At 35.3% G+C, this 15,891-nt stretch overlaps 2 long non-coding RNA genes across 2 annotated transcripts; both read left to right on the forward strand.

Annotated features, from left to right (window-relative positions):
- The first annotated feature begins 4,956 nt into the window (after positions 1 to 4,956).
- LOC113769544 lies at positions 4,957 to 7,630 on the forward strand. Its single transcript, XR_003468162.1, has 3 exons — positions 4,957 to 4,989; positions 6,596 to 6,673; positions 7,420 to 7,630. It is a non-coding gene; the product is annotated as an uncharacterized LOC113769544 (long non-coding RNA).
- Positions 7,631 to 12,933: 5,303 nt separating this feature from the next.
- On the forward strand, positions 12,934 to 15,607 carry LOC113769552. The gene is made up of 3 exons (XR_003468164.1): positions 12,934 to 12,966; positions 14,573 to 14,650; positions 15,397 to 15,607. It is a non-coding gene; the product is annotated as an uncharacterized LOC113769552 (long non-coding RNA).
- Positions 15,608 to 15,891: the final 284 nt, after the last annotated feature.

A 15,891-nucleotide genomic window follows, 5' to 3' on the forward strand; every position in this document is an offset into this window, starting at 1 on the left:
AAAATATGGGATGAGAGATTAGTAGTGAAAGATTGGACGAATTTGAATTATTGTTATACTTGTAAGTGTGGAAAGAAGTGAGACAATTATTAGTGCTGGATAAAGCAGATAAGAGACCGAGATTTGATGGTCAAACTCCATGTATCGTGATTGTGAACCCAGATGAAAGAGTTTCAAAGGTATAAAATGCATTTTCCTGCTCATTTACCTCCTAGAGAAATTATGCTTTGAAATTCTAAAGGAAAAATGGGGATGTACTAGTTTTATTTTCAAACGATAATTGGAAATAATATATATATGCTTTAAGTATGTGTAATTCTTCGATTTTGGTAAATATGTGAATTTTACTTGAATTTCAATTTAAAATCTATGAATAACTGATGAGTTTGTTGAAATTTTGTATGTGATGGGCTGATACAAGGTTAAAATTTTCTAAACTAGATTTTCCCCCTTGATTGTATACTGGTGTATTCTCACACTTGAATTCATCTATGCTTTACAAAAAAAATAAATAAATAAATAATAAAAATATCTTGAATTTTCGGAAGAACGGCGAACTTATGTTTTTATAATAAAAATCTTGAACTTGATAAGATTTTTGTTACTTTAAATACTCTTCTTATCTTTTAAAATTCTTGGTTTTCAAGAAGGGTGAGCCTATCTTTAGGTGTACAGATTGAGGGAACTTTGAGATATAGAGTAACCGCATTCAAGAACACACAGTTAGTGTGAATTGACTTGGTTTCCATTTGACACGTAAGTTAGCAAGTTGTACTTATTTCTTGGGTTTGAACTTGGAGCTTGAGACTTTAACTATAAAACCCTAAGACTAGTTATTCTTGGAGATGATGGTGCTCTGGTTGGTGGCTTGCTTATTAAAGATTTTGAACTTCGAATGGATAACCTTTGGTTTCCGCTTGTGTTATGGTTTGATTGGATCTAATTTCGTAAAGGCGTGTGATCTGATTGAAATTAGTGATATTCGGACCCATTGGTTTAATTAAGGACTTAGGAAGGGTGGTGCACGCCGTGAGACCTTTTGTATCCCGCTTGCATATACTTCTACATTTTGTGACCCTTAATTGCCTATATACAGTATTTGACATATTGGGCTTGTTTTGTGACTTCTTAACTCGTACTATAACCTTCGATACATGTAAAGAATCATGTCTTGATTCTAAATATTTTTGTAACTTGTATATGCATTAAGTTCTTTTATGATTAATTATTCCTTTTCTTGCGCTTATAGACTCCTATTAAGTATGGTAGCAGGAATAGGAAAAAGGGGTCGTGGCCGAGGACTTAGACAACCCTGTACTCGTGAGAAAAATTGATGGATAGTCTTATATAATTTAATGAGATTCTAGTACTGAATATGAATCGAGAAAAAAACCAGAAGATTAGATCTACCAGTGTATAATGGATTAACCTAGTTGGGAACTTGTGAGATTTTCCTGTGTGAAATTTTAATAACTGCTTTATACGTATATTATGATTGGTCCTGTGGCCATATTTCAACTTTTGTGAAAGTTTGAACTCCAAAAGTATTTCGTGGGTTGGTGAGATGACCTGAACTCATTACCAATTTGTTCTACTTGAACAAAAGCACTTTCAATTTTACTTGACTAATACTATACCCAGATTCACTTGTTTTACTTTTCACAAAATTTATATATATATATATATATATATATATATATATATGTATATGTATACACATTACACATTTTGAACTCGTTTGAAACTCGAAATCAGATAGAGTTCAAGTTCGAATCTTTCTTAGGAACATGAATGCCTATTTGTTATGAATCAGATATTAGAAATGATTGGATTTTATGTACCAGTAGAGTTAACTCTTGGTTGGATAAAAGGGTGGTAAAGGTATTGGATCACAGGTTATGCGAATATGAACCTACATGTTTACCTATCTTTCTTAAAGGCATTTTCTAAAATATACGCCTTACTCGAACATAGATTTAACTCGAAACTTTGAGGAAAAGTGTTGGAACACCCTCCATGTATATGTTATGATTATTATGTATATGTTTTAAAAATCATGCATTAAGTTGCATGATTAATATTCTTAAATCTATTTGAGAGATTTTAAATATGTATTGATGATTGTGGTTAAACATTATTTGAAATCTCTTACTAAGAAAATTTAGTTTTGGGTCCTGAAGAAAAATTTGTATCTTTAACTCTAATTTTGAAAATTTTGAATCGCATTTTGCCACAGATACATTCAAAATACATCAAAAGTCTTGACCTTATCTTGTAAGTCATGATTGGTTTGATTTAGACAAAATTTTGAGGAAAGGGATTTTGGTCCTGCTAGTGCGTAACAGTTTTTTTTTTAGGATTTGGAACTTGTTTCATATGGCGTGTAATTTATGGTTTCACTACACACAGGAGTAAAACCTTAGAATGGAAGTACATATCATTATATCAAGAGGTATTACTTTAGTCGTGTGTGTGGATTTTCTTAAGTACCATTCGAGGAGAGGGAAGATTAAATATACCTGGATGACTTAGATGCGTGAGAATTTACAGGTTGTGGATAGTTGAGTTTCAAATTCTGATTTGCTACTTATTTAGATGCTTGAGCTGTTGATAGGCTAACAGTCAGGATTAAGAAAATAGATGAATGAAAAGTTTGGAAGAGATGCGTATAGAAATAGAAATTCTTCACAAGGAGTTGGAATTCCAAACTAAATTGGCTGAATTCTGGAAAAAAAAAATCGAGAACTTAGGGTTGATGATGGGATCCAATGTTTAATCGCCAATTTGAGATATTAAAAGTTGTGAGATTTGGGTGAGTGAAAGGAAATATTTGATGGCTTGAATGAGCCTAACGATTAGGGACCGGATGTTATATTTGGAATGGACGCTTGAGGCTATATATACATAGATTATTGAGATTTGAACGATGAGACTATTAAGAACAAATACTCCATAGCCTCACATAAACGAGAATTATAATCAAGGGTCAAGAGCAGCGAATAAGAGATTTAAAGTAGAGTTACTACCAACCGGGAATCCTAGAAACTGATGTGCTTAACCACTTCCAATTCAAGATGGGGATGCTTGAATTTTCAGTTATGCCAATTGGGTTGACTAATGTATTAGCAGCAATTATTGCATTAATGCATCAAGGTTTTAAATCGTAATAGGATTAATCTATGATGGCATTTATTGATGATGTATTGATATACCCTAAAGTTTGAGAAGATCATGAAAAAAATACCTGATGGTAGTTTTACAAACCCCGAGAGAACGCTAACTTTTGTTAAGTCCAATAAATGTGAGTTCAATGGGAAGAAATAGCCTTTCTAAGTTATATAATATCTAAGGAAGAAATTGTTGTTAACTCAGCTTAAGTGGAAGCTGTTTAAGAGGAAATGACTAGAAAATCCTACCGAAATTTGGAGTTCTTAGAGGTAGTCGAATATTTCCTTGGTTTGATCAGGGGCTTCTAAGGATACGAGACTTGGCAAGTTATTTGAGATTCTAAATGTGAGGAAGAATTTGAAGGTGAAAATCGTTTAATCAGTGCACTTGTGTTGGCTTTACCGAGCGGATGAGGTGATTTTGTGATTTATACAGATGGTTCAAAGGATGGGTTAGAATATATATTAATAATATATGATGAGGTAATTGTATATGCCTTCTGAAAGTTAAAATTTCCCGGAAGAAAGTAATCAACTCATGATTTGGAGTGAGTTGGAAAATGTAAGTCAATGATTGATCTGATAGGCTTAACCATGAAGGAAATGATATTGTTCTAAATATGAATTTCGAGGACGAAATTCCTTTCAAGAAGGGGAGGATGTGAGGACCCGAAAATTTTCTTATTTTTTTTTATAGAATATTACTGGAATATTTAAATGATTATTCACTCATTTTTTTCGAATTATTTATTTCGACCATTTTAAATCCATTTATATGGAATGACACCTCTGTATATTTTTAAAGCGTTTTGTTGAAAAATTCGCTTTTCGAAAATTTGTTTAGTCCGGAATGACGGGTACACGTTTTTCTAGGCTATACTTGAATCGGGAGTGTATTAATATTGGAGAATTAAGAACGATCAATAATAGATTAAGAAAGGTTAATGGAGGAATTTATACTCAATTCACGTGAGTACTCGTAAAATTCCATTATTTTAAAATCCCTAATTTTGGCTAAAATAATTATTTATTTGGATTTTTGCCACGAATAATATTTTCTAGCCTATTAGACCTAAGTACATTGTTTTATAGCTTCGTTATATTTTTTTAAAGTGTCTCGTTTCAAAAATTATTTTCTTATAAGCTTGTTTAGTGAAAAGGTGAAAACGTGTCCAAACACTTTAGCCAATTGGGATTACAATAAGCTAAAAATTTAAGACCTATACAATGGACCTAAAATAGACAATTTTAGATTTAAACACACAAGTAATAACTAGTGGTACGATCGTTATAAGAATTTTTCAAAGGTTTTAATTTTTATTACGCCTAAATTAGAAATACGTGTTTTCACGTGCGCGCTTAATTGAGGGACTTTGGACCATTATTTTGGGACAATTAAGAATGAATAGTATTTATATGAATGTAAGGGCCCTAGAGGTTTAGTGCACTAGTGCAACAAACGTAAGAGAAATCGGATACAAAACGCGCGCGTAGGGTACTAGTTAAAAATTGATTTGACGTATCAAAGGATTTGACGTCAAGCGTCTTTTGTACGCAAAGGCTACAGAGCCGAAATTCATTTCCTTTTCTCTGCTACAATGGCCGGCTAGACTGCAGCAAAGGAACAACCAAAGTCACCATTTCTTTTCTTCTAAAACTCAACCAAATTCCTACCAAAACTTCCATAGATTCTCACCAAACTTCACATTCGTTTAGCTTTTCACTTGGACAACAACTTAGGCTGGAAAAGGGAGGAGTTTCACGACTGTCTTCAGGCTTCATAGGGACCGAAATTTTCTGATTTGAACAGCCATCAAAGTAGGTAGCCATCTAACTTCTTAAACTTGTTTATGGAGTTTGATTTACGCATTTGAGTTGGAATCTTTACTTTAGTAGCTTGTATTGTTGGAAAAAGTGGGCTCTATGAATTCCCACTCTTGGGTTGTTGCTGATTCTGTGCTTGATGAAGTTTATGATGACGGATTAGTGTTTAAGTTAGTGTTTCGTTGAAGAAAAACTGCAGGAAACTCACGTAGAGAGCAAGGGCCAAACTTGACCATTTTACCCCTGCTCTGTTCGGTCATTTTATTGCAGAAATTGAGGATTTAATGGCTTGATTGTGTAGTTTACATGTTGTAGAAGTTGTGTACAAAATTTCGTTGAAAAATATTGAGTTTTGGTTGCTCAAACGAATTTATTTCAAAAACTAGTAAACTGGAAAACGGTTTCGCCGTAATCCAGACCAGTGGTTGTATTTCATCCATAACTCCGTACTCCGACGTCGAAATCAGGTGCCGTTAGCGGCATTTGAAACTAGACGTTTCCATGTTTTTATCGGTGTATAATGCACGTCCTGGTTTTATGTGTGTGAGCCACACCATTCATCTGAAGTCGGCTGTCCTGTTTCTCCGTTCTGCCGAAATGATTTGATAATGCTGCAACTTGAGCCTTGATTTTGAACCAGTTGCATGCTGAAACTTGAAACGATTTCTTCTGCGAAGTTGTAGCCCTATGAATTTATTTTCTAACACTATCAACCATTCCCAATTCCGAGTTAAATTGAGAGAGTTATGATCAAAATACGGCGACTGCTCGTTTTGAAAATCTTAGATTTGGACAGATTGCCTTAAGAATTTTTCCAAACTTTGGTTGATTGAATGACCCCCCTCCCGAGGGTATTTTTCCGTGAAATTTGATAGAGAGATAACCTTCATATGGAAGTATTATACTGCAAACTTTGGTGTCAATCCAAGTCCGTTTCGGCACTTAACTAAAGGTCCAAAGTTGGAACCAAATCTGGAAATTTTGTAACAGTCTTGAATTTTTCCCAACTTTGAGCTACTATATCTTGGTGTTCGAAACTCCGATTCTTGATCCGTTTGTTCTGACCTAAACCTTACTTGTACCTCTAATTGATCTATAAATTTCAAGGGCTGGTTTACAACGAGTGAATTCTGCCGAATTTTCAAAGTTAGCGAAAAACCAATCCCGGCTCAATCCTGGGTGATTTGGAACAGCAACTTTAGGCTCATTTTTGAGCACTTTCCACTTCGATTCATGGAAAAATGTCTTCTAGGAACTTGCAGTACTTTCTAAGAGGTTTTCAACGGTATAAAGTTTTCCAATTTTCGACTTATGCCGAGTGAGTTACGATTTTTCAAAGATTCATAACAAAACTAAAAATTTTCCAACTTTCAAGGAAATAGAGTTTTTCAAGAACTCTTTATTCTTTTGCTATTATCTAAACGTTTTATCCCCGATTTCCTAGATAAAGACTTAAATATTTTTGAATGTTATTAAACCTCTCTCGAACCTCGATTTACGAGTAATTGAGGTTCATTTTCACGGAATTTCCTAGAGTAATACTAGTGAACGAATTATTCCTCGATATTTGGGATATGGGTGATAATTCACTATTATTTGCTCAGGCACGCACGAGGACCTCCAAGAGGACCCTACTGTGGAAGTTTGAACTCTTCCTCCAATTTACTTGCTTGCATAACTTGGTGAGTGTCAAGTGTATGCCTATTTGAACCCTAAAGTCTTGATTCATGCTTGATTCACCTGATTTCATGCTTAGCTTAACTGATTTTGACAAAATGGAGTCGAGTGTGTACTTGATCGCACTCGTTCTCATTTGAAACGAATGACTCATGCTTAACATGATTTGCTTGGTTTACATGACTTGAAATGTCTGCTTAAACCTATCAAATGCTTGAATACATGAAATGGTATGCTATGATTGCATACGTCGATGGAGTGAATCTCCTCGACATTTACATGACAAATGGGGGACGCCCAAACTCATAGGCCGACCTTGGAACTCGAGCCGGCATGGGCTTGGTCGGGAACCTCGGTGAGCCATGAGACTTAAATGATAAGCTTGATCTATTGAGAGATCTCGCTTGGCATACTCGTATAGTATCGCCTTATAAATGTAGTGCGGGCCCGAAGTGGTGTATGGTGGACGGATGGGAAGTAAGTGGTGAACTACGGATATGAAAATATCAATCCGGTTGACGGAGAGTCATCACGGAAAGATATATAAACGGTGTCGGCAAATGTGGAACTTAGCTCCTGAGAGCTTCTATATCCTTGAATTGTTTCTGGTTACAGTTTATTGGTGTTATTAATTACTTGCAAGATAATACCTGAATTGTTATTGGGCTTGTTATCTGAACTATGTGGTTGCATGTGTGTTCTTGGCCTCACGAGCGTTTTGCTCACCCTGTAGATTTGTTTTCCTTAACAGGATTGAACTTGGCGAGGTATTGAAGAAACCTTCCTGATACGTTTTGTTTAGGGTTTCTATTACTTTTGACTATGTTTTGGCTTTTGGATTGTATTTTGGAATCCGAATGTAACTCTTGGGGCATGATGTATATTTGGAATTTATAATGGTTGTTGAACACCCGATGTGCGGGTTGGATAACGGATGACTTTTATTAAATTTGAACGCTTCCGCATCTCTTGTATCTAAGTTATTAACCGTTTTGTGTGGTCCGGTAATAAGTTTGAATGGAATTGCTTGAGTCCTGGCGAGAGCTAGGCAGGCGTCCCGCGGATACCCTTTGGTTCGCCTTAGGGAGAAGTGGGGGCGTCACAGTTGGTATCAGAGCATAGGCTTTAGATCTTATAGTGTATCCTAGGCTTAAAATTTAGGATGCCTGACTGTGGGATTAATTTGAATATTATGTGAACTAGAGGGTCTATTGTATCCTACGGGTTAAAGAAATTGGTTACTTGAGAGTTTCTTACTTGGGACTTGTAGAAATAAAAATTGAGGAATTAGCTGATGTTATATTGAAGGAAAATATGGGATGAGAGATTAGTAGTGAAAGATTGGACGAATTTGAATTATTGTTATACTTGTAAGTGTGGAAAGAAGTGAGACAATTATTAGTGCTGGATAAAGCAGATAAGAGACCGAGATTTGATGGTCAAACTCCATGTATCGTGATTGTGAACCCAGATGAAAGAGTTTCAAAGGTATAAAATGCATTTTCCTGCTCATTTACCTCCTAGAGAAATTATGCTTTGAAATTCTAAAGGAAAAATGGGGATGTACTAGTTTTATTTTCAAACGATAATTGGAAATAATATATATATGCTTTAAGTATGTGTAATTCTTCGATTTTGGTAAATATGTGAATTTTACTTGAATTTCAATTTAAAATCTATGAATAACTGATGAGTTTGTTGAAATTTTGTATGTGATGGGCTGATACAAGGTTAAAATTTTCTAAACTAGATTTTCCCCCTTGATTGTATACTGGTGTATTCTCACACTTGAATTCATCTATGCTTTACAAAAAAAATAAATAAATAAATAATAAAAATATCTTGAATTTTCGGAAGAACGGCGAACTTATGTTTTTATAATAAAAATCTTGAACTTGATAAGATTTTTGTTACTTTAAATACTCTTCTTATCTTTTAAAATTCTTGGTTTTCAAGAAGGGTGAGCCTATCTTTAGGTGTACAGATTGAGGGAACTTTGAGATATAGAGTAACCGCATTCAAGAACACACAGTTAGTGTGAATTGACTTGGTTTCCATTTGACACGTAAGTTAGCAAGTTGTACTTATTTCTTGGGTTTGAACTTGGAGCTTGAGACTTTAACTATAAAACCCTAAGACTAGTTATTCTTGGAGATGATGGTGCTCTGGTTGGTGGCTTGCTTATTAAAGATTTTGAACTTCGAATGGATAACCTTTGGTTTCCGCTTGTGTTATGGTTTGATTGGATCTAATTTCGTAAAGGCGTGTGATCTGATTGAAATTAGTGATATTCGGACCCATTGGTTTAATTAAGGACTTAGGAAGGGTGGTGCACGCCGTGAGACCTTTTGTATCCCGCTTGCATATACTTCTACATTTTGTGACCCTTAATTGCCTATATACAGTATTTGACATATTGGGCTTGTTTTGTGACTTCTTAACTCGTACTATAACCTTCGATACATGTAAAGAATCATGTCTTGATTCTAAATATTTTTGTAACTTGTATATGCATTAAGTTCTTTTATGATTAATTATTCCTTTTCTTGCGCTTATAGACTCCTATTAAGTATGGTAGCAGGAATAGGAAAAAGGGGTCGTGGCCGAGGACTTAGACAACCCTGTACTCGTGAGAAAAATTGATGGATAGTCTTATATAATTTAATGAGATTCTAGTACTGAATATGAATCGAGAAAAAAACCAGAAGATTAGATCTACCAGTGTATAATGGATTAACCTAGTTGGGAACTTGTGAGATTTTCCTGTGTGAAATTTTAATAACTGCTTTATACGTATATTATGATTGGTCCTGTGGCCATATTTCAACTTTTGTGAAAGTTTGAACTCCAAAAGTATTTCGTGGGTTGGTGAGATGACCTGAACTCATTACCAATTTGTTCTACTTGAACAAAAGCACTTTCAATTTTACTTGACTAATACTATACCCAGATTCACTTGTTTTACTTTTCACAAAATTTATATATATATATATATATATATATATATATATATGTATATGTATACACATTACACATTTTGAACTCGTTTGAAACTCGAAATCAGATAGAGTTCAAGTTCGAATCTTTCTTAGGAACATGAATGCCTATTTGTTATGAATCAGATATTAGAAATGATTGGATTTTATGTACCAGTAGAGTTAACTCTTGGTTGGATAAAAGGGTGGTAAAGGTATTGGATCACAGGTTATGCGAATATGAACCTACATGTTTACCTATCTTTCTTAAAGGCATTTTCTAAAATATACGCCTTACTCGAACATAGATTTAACTCGAAACTTTGAGGAAAAGTGTTGGAACACCCTCCATGTATATGTTATGATTATTATGTATATGTTTTAAAAATCATGCATTAAGTTGCATGATTAATATTCTTAAATCTATTTGAGAGATTTTAAATATGTATTGATGATTGTGGTTAAACATTATTTGAAATCTCTTACTAAGAAAATTTAGTTTTGGGTCCTGAAGAAAAATTTGTATCTTTAACTCTAATTTTGAAAATTTTGAATCGCATTTTGCCACAGATACATTCAAAATACATCAAAAGTCTTGACCTTATCTTGTAAGTCATGATTGGTTTGATTTAGACAAAATTTTGAGGAAAGGGATTTTGGTCCTGCTAGTGCGTAACAGTTTTTTTTTTAGGATTTGGAACTTGTTTCATATGGCGTGTAATTTATGGTTTCACTACACACAGGAGTAAAACCTTAGAATGGAAGTACATATCATTATATCAAGAGGTATTACTTTAGTCGTGTGTGTGGATTTTCTTAAGTACCATTCGAGGAGAGGGAAGATTAAATATACCTGGATGACTTAGATGCGTGAGAATTTACAGGTTGTGGATAGTTGAGTTTCAAATTCTGATTTGCTACTTATTTAGATGCTTGAGCTGTTGATAGGCTAACAGTCAGGATTAAGAAAATAGATGAATGAAAAGTTTGGAAGAGATGCGTATAGAAATAGAAATTCTTCACAAGGAGTTGGAATTCCAAACTAAATTGGCTGAATTCTGGAAAAAAAAAATCGAGAACTTAGGGTTGATGATGGGATCCAATGTTTAATCGCCAATTTGAGATATTAAAAGTTGTGAGATTTGGGTGAGTGAAAGGAAATATTTGATGGCTTGAATGAGCCTAACGATTAGGGACCGGATGTTATATTTGGAATGGACGCTTGAGGCTATATATACATAGATTATTGAGATTTGAACGATGAGACTATTAAGAACAAATACTCCATAGCCTCACATAAACGAGAATTATAATCAAGGGTCAAGAGCAGCGAATAAGAGATTTAAAGTAGAGTTACTACCAACCGGGAATCCTAGAAACTGATGTGCTTAACCACTTCCAATTCAAGATGGGGATGCTTGAATTTTCAGTTATGCCAATTGGGTTGACTAATGTATTAGCAGCAATTATTGCATTAATGCATCAAGGTTTTAAATCGTAATAGGATTAATCTATGATGGCATTTATTGATGATGTATTGATATACCCTAAAGTTTGAGAAGATCATGAAAAAAATACCTGATGGTAGTTTTACAAACCCCGAGAGAACGCTAACTTTTGTTAAGTCCAATAAATGTGAGTTCAATGGGAAGAAATAGCCTTTCTAAGTTATATAATATCTAAGGAAGAAATTGTTGTTAACTCAGCTTAAGTGGAAGCTGTTTAAGAGGAAATGACTAGAAAATCCTACCGAAATTTGGAGTTCTTAGAGGTAGTCGAATATTTCCTTGGTTTGATCAGGGGCTTCTAAGGATACGAGACTTGGCAAGTTATTTGAGATTCTAAATGTGAGGAAGAATTTGAAGGTGAAAATCGTTTAATCAGTGCACTTGTGTTGGCTTTACCGAGCGGATGAGGTGATTTTGTGATTTATACAGATGGTTCAAAGGATGGGTTAGAATATATATTAATAATATATGATGAGGTAATTGTATATGCCTTCTGAAAGTTAAAATTTCCCGGAAGAAAGTAATCAACTCATGATTTGGAGTGAGTTGGAAAATGTAAGTCAATGATTGATCTGATAGGCTTAACCATGAAGGAAATGATATTGTTCTAAATATGAATTTCGAGGACGAAATTCCTTTCAAGAAGGGGAGGATGTGAGGACCCGAAAATTTTCTTATTTTTTTTTATAGAATATTACTGGAATATTTAAATGATTATTCACTCATTTTTTTCGAATTATTTATTTCGACCATTTTAAATCCATTTATATGGAATGACACCTCTGTATATTTTTAAAGCGTTTTGTTGAAAAATTCGCTTTTCGAAAATTTGTTTAGTCCGGAATGACGGGTACACGTTTTTCTAGGCTATACTTGAATCGGGAGTGTATTAATATTGGAGAATTAAGAACGATCAATAATAGATTAAGAAAGGTTAATGGAGGAATTTATACTCAATTCACGTGAGTACTCGTAAAATTCCATTATTTTAAAATCCCTAATTTTGGCTAAAATAATTATTTATTTGGATTTTTGCCACGAATAATATTTTCTAGCCTATTAGACCTAAGTACATTGTTTTATAGCTTCGTTATATTTTTTTAAAGTGTCTCGTTTCAAAAATTATTTTCTTATAAGCTTGTTTAGTGAAAAGGTGAAAACGTGTCCAAACACTTTAGCCAATTGGGATTACAATAAGCTAAAAATTTAAGACCTATACAATGGACCTAAAATAGACAATTTTAGATTTAAACACACAAGTAATAACTAGTGGTACGATCGTTATAAGAATTTTTCAAAGGTTTTAATTTTTATTACGCCTAAATTAGAAATACGTGTTTTCACGTGCGCGCTTAATTGAGGGACTTTGGACCATTATTTTGGGACAATTAAGAATGAATAGTATTTATATGAATGTAAGGGCCCTAGAGGTTTAGTGCACTAGTGCAACAAACGTAAGAGAAATCGGATACAAAACGCGCGCGTAGGGTACTAGTTAAAAATTGATTTGACGTATCAAAGGATTTGACGTCAAGCGTCTTTTGTACGCAAAGGCTACAGAGCCGAAATTCATTTCCTTTTCTCTGCTACAATGGCCGGCTAGACTGCAGCAAAGGAACAACCAAAGTCACCATTTCTTTTCTTCTAAAACTCAACCAAATTCCTACCAAAACTTCCATAGATTCTCACCAAACTTCACATTCGTTTAGCTTTTCACTTGGACAACAACTTAGGCTGGAAAAGGGAGGAGTTTCACGACTGTCTTCAGGCTTCATAGGGACCGAAATTTTCTGATTTGAACAGCCATCAAAGTAGGTAGCCATCTAACTTCTTAAACTTGTTTATGGAGTTTGATTTACGCATTTGAGTTGGAATCTTTACTTTAGTAGCTTGTATTGTTGGAAAAAGTGGGCTCTATGAATTCCCACTCTTGGGTTGTTGCTGATTCTGTGCTTGATGAAGTTTATGATGACGGATTAGTGTTTAAGTTAGTGTTTCGTTGAAGAAAAACTGCAGGAAACTCACGTAGAGAGCAAGGGCCAAACTTGACCATTTTACCCCTGCTCTGTTCGGTCATTTTATTGCAGAAATTGAGGATTTAATGGCTTGATTGTGTAGTTTACATGTTGTAGAAGTTGTGTACAAAATTTCGTTGAAAAATATTGAGTTTTGGTTGCTCAAACGAATTTATTTCAAAAACTAGTAAACTGGAAAACGGTTTCGCCGTAATCCAGACCAGTGGTTGTATTTCATCCATAACTCCGTACTCCGACGTCGAAATCAGGTGCCGTTAGCGGCATTTGAAACTAGACGTTTCCATGTTTTTATCGGTGTATAATGCACGTCCTGGTTTTATGTGTGTGAGCCACACCATTCATCTGAAGTCGGCTGTCCTGTTTCTCCGTTCTGCCGAAATGATTTGATAATGCTGCAACTTGAGCCTTGATTTTGAACCAGTTGCATGCTGAAACTTGAAACGATTTCTTCTGCGAAGTTGTAGCCCTATGAATTTATTTTCTAACACTATCAACCATTCCCAATTCCGAGTTAAATTGAGAGAGTTATGATCAAAATACGGCGACTGCTCGTTTTGAAAATCTTAGATTTGGACAGATTGCCTTAAGAATTTTTCCAAACTTTGGTTGATTGAATGACCCCCCTCCCGAGGGTATTTTTCCGTGAAATTTGATAGAGAGATAACCTTCATATGGAAGTATTATACTGCAAAATTTGGTGTCAATCCAAGTCCGTTTCGGCACTTAACTAAAGGTCCAAAGTTGGAACCAAATCTGGAAATTTTGTAACAGTCTTGAATTTTTCCCAACTTTGAGCTACTATATCTTGGTGTTCGAAACTCCGATTCTTGATCCGTTTGTTCTGACCTAAACCTTACTTGTACCTCTAATTGATCTATAAATTTCAAGGGCTGGTTTACAACGAGTGAATTCTGCCGAATTTTCAAAGTTAGCGAAAAACCAATCCCGGCTCAATCCTGGGTGATTTGGAACAGCAACTTTAGGCTCATTTTTGAGCACTTTCCACTTCGATTCATGGAAAAATGTCTTCTAGGAACTTGCAGTACTTTCTAAGAGGTTTTCAACGGTATAAAGTTTTCCAATTTTCGACTTATGCCGAGTGAGTTACGATTTTTCAAAGATTCATAACAAAACTGAAAATTTTCCAACTTTCAAGGAAATAGAGTTTTTCAAGAACTCTTTATTCTTTTGCTATTATCTAAACGTTTTATCCCCGATTTCCTAGATAAAGACTTAAATATTTTTGAATGTTATTAAACCTCTCTCGAACCTCGATTTACGAGTAATTGAGGTTCATTTTCACGGAATTTCCTAGAGTAATACTAGTGAACGAATTATTCCTCGATATTTGGGATATGGGTGATAATTCACTATTATTTGCTCAGGCACGCACGAGGACCTCCAAGAGGACCCTACTGTGGAAGTTTGAACTCTTCCTCCAATTTACTTGCTTGCATAACTTGGTGAGTGTCAAGTGTATGCCTATTTGAACCCTAAAGTCTTGATTCATGCTTGATTCACCTGATTTCATGCTTAGCTTAACTGATTTTGACAAAATGGAGTCGAGTGTGTACTTGATCGCACTCGTTCTCATTTGAAACGAATGACTCATGCTTAACATGATTTGCTTGGTTTACATGACTTGAAATGTCTGCTTAAACCTATCAAATGCTTGAATACATGAAATGGTATGCTATGATTGCATACGTCGATGGAGTGAATCTCCTCGACATTTACATGACAAATGGGGGACGCCCAAACTCATAGGCCGACCTTGGAACTCGAGCCGGCATGGGCTTGGTCGGGAACCTCGGTGAGCCATGAGACTTAAATGATAAGCTTGATCTATTGAGAGATCTCGCTTGGCATACTCGTATAGTATCGCCTTATAAATGTAGTGCGGGCCCGAAGTGGTGTATGGTGGACGGATGGGAAGTAAGTGGTGAACTACGGATATGAAAATATCAATCCGGTTGACGGAGAGTCATCACGGAAAGATATATAAACGGTGTCGGCAAATGTGGAACTTAGCTCCTGAGAGCTTCTATATCCTTGAATTGTTTCTGGTTACAGTTTATTGGTGTTATTAATTACTTGCAAGATAATACCTGAATTGTTATTGGGCTTGTTATCTGAACTATGTGGTTGCATGTGTGTTCTTGGCCTCACGAGCGTTTTGCTCACCCTGTAGATTTATTTTCCTTAACAGGATTGAACTTGGCGAGGTATTGAAGAAACCTTCCTGATACGTTTTGTTTAGGGTTTCTATTACTTTTGACTATGTTTTGGCTTTTGGATTGTATTTTGGAATCCGAATGTAACTCTTGGGGCATGATGTATATTTGGAATTTATAATGGTTGTTGAACACCCGATGTGCGGGTTGGATAACGGATGACTTTTATTAAATTTGAACGCTTCCGCATCTCTTGTATCTAAGTTATTGACCGTTTTGTGTGGTCCGGTAATTAGTTTGAATGGAAGTGCTTGAGTCCTGGCGAGAGCTAGGCAGGCGTCCCGCGGATACCCTTTGGTTCGCCTTAGGGAGAAGTGGGGGCGTCACAATTAGCGCCTCGCACTCATTAATAATGCCGCCGGAACGGTTTCTAACCTCCCGAACCACATTAGTAAGACGGATGTTCACCACATGCAACTGCTCCCTCAACTGCTCCCTCAAAGCATTCGTTCGCTCTTACTCCACGGCTA

The sequence above is a fragment of the Coffea eugenioides genome, chromosome 4 (genome assembly GCF_003713205.1).
Source record: "Coffea eugenioides isolate CCC68of chromosome 4, Ceug_1.0, whole genome shotgun sequence".
Lineage (NCBI taxonomy): Eukaryota > Viridiplantae > Streptophyta > Magnoliopsida > Gentianales > Rubiaceae > Coffea > Coffea eugenioides.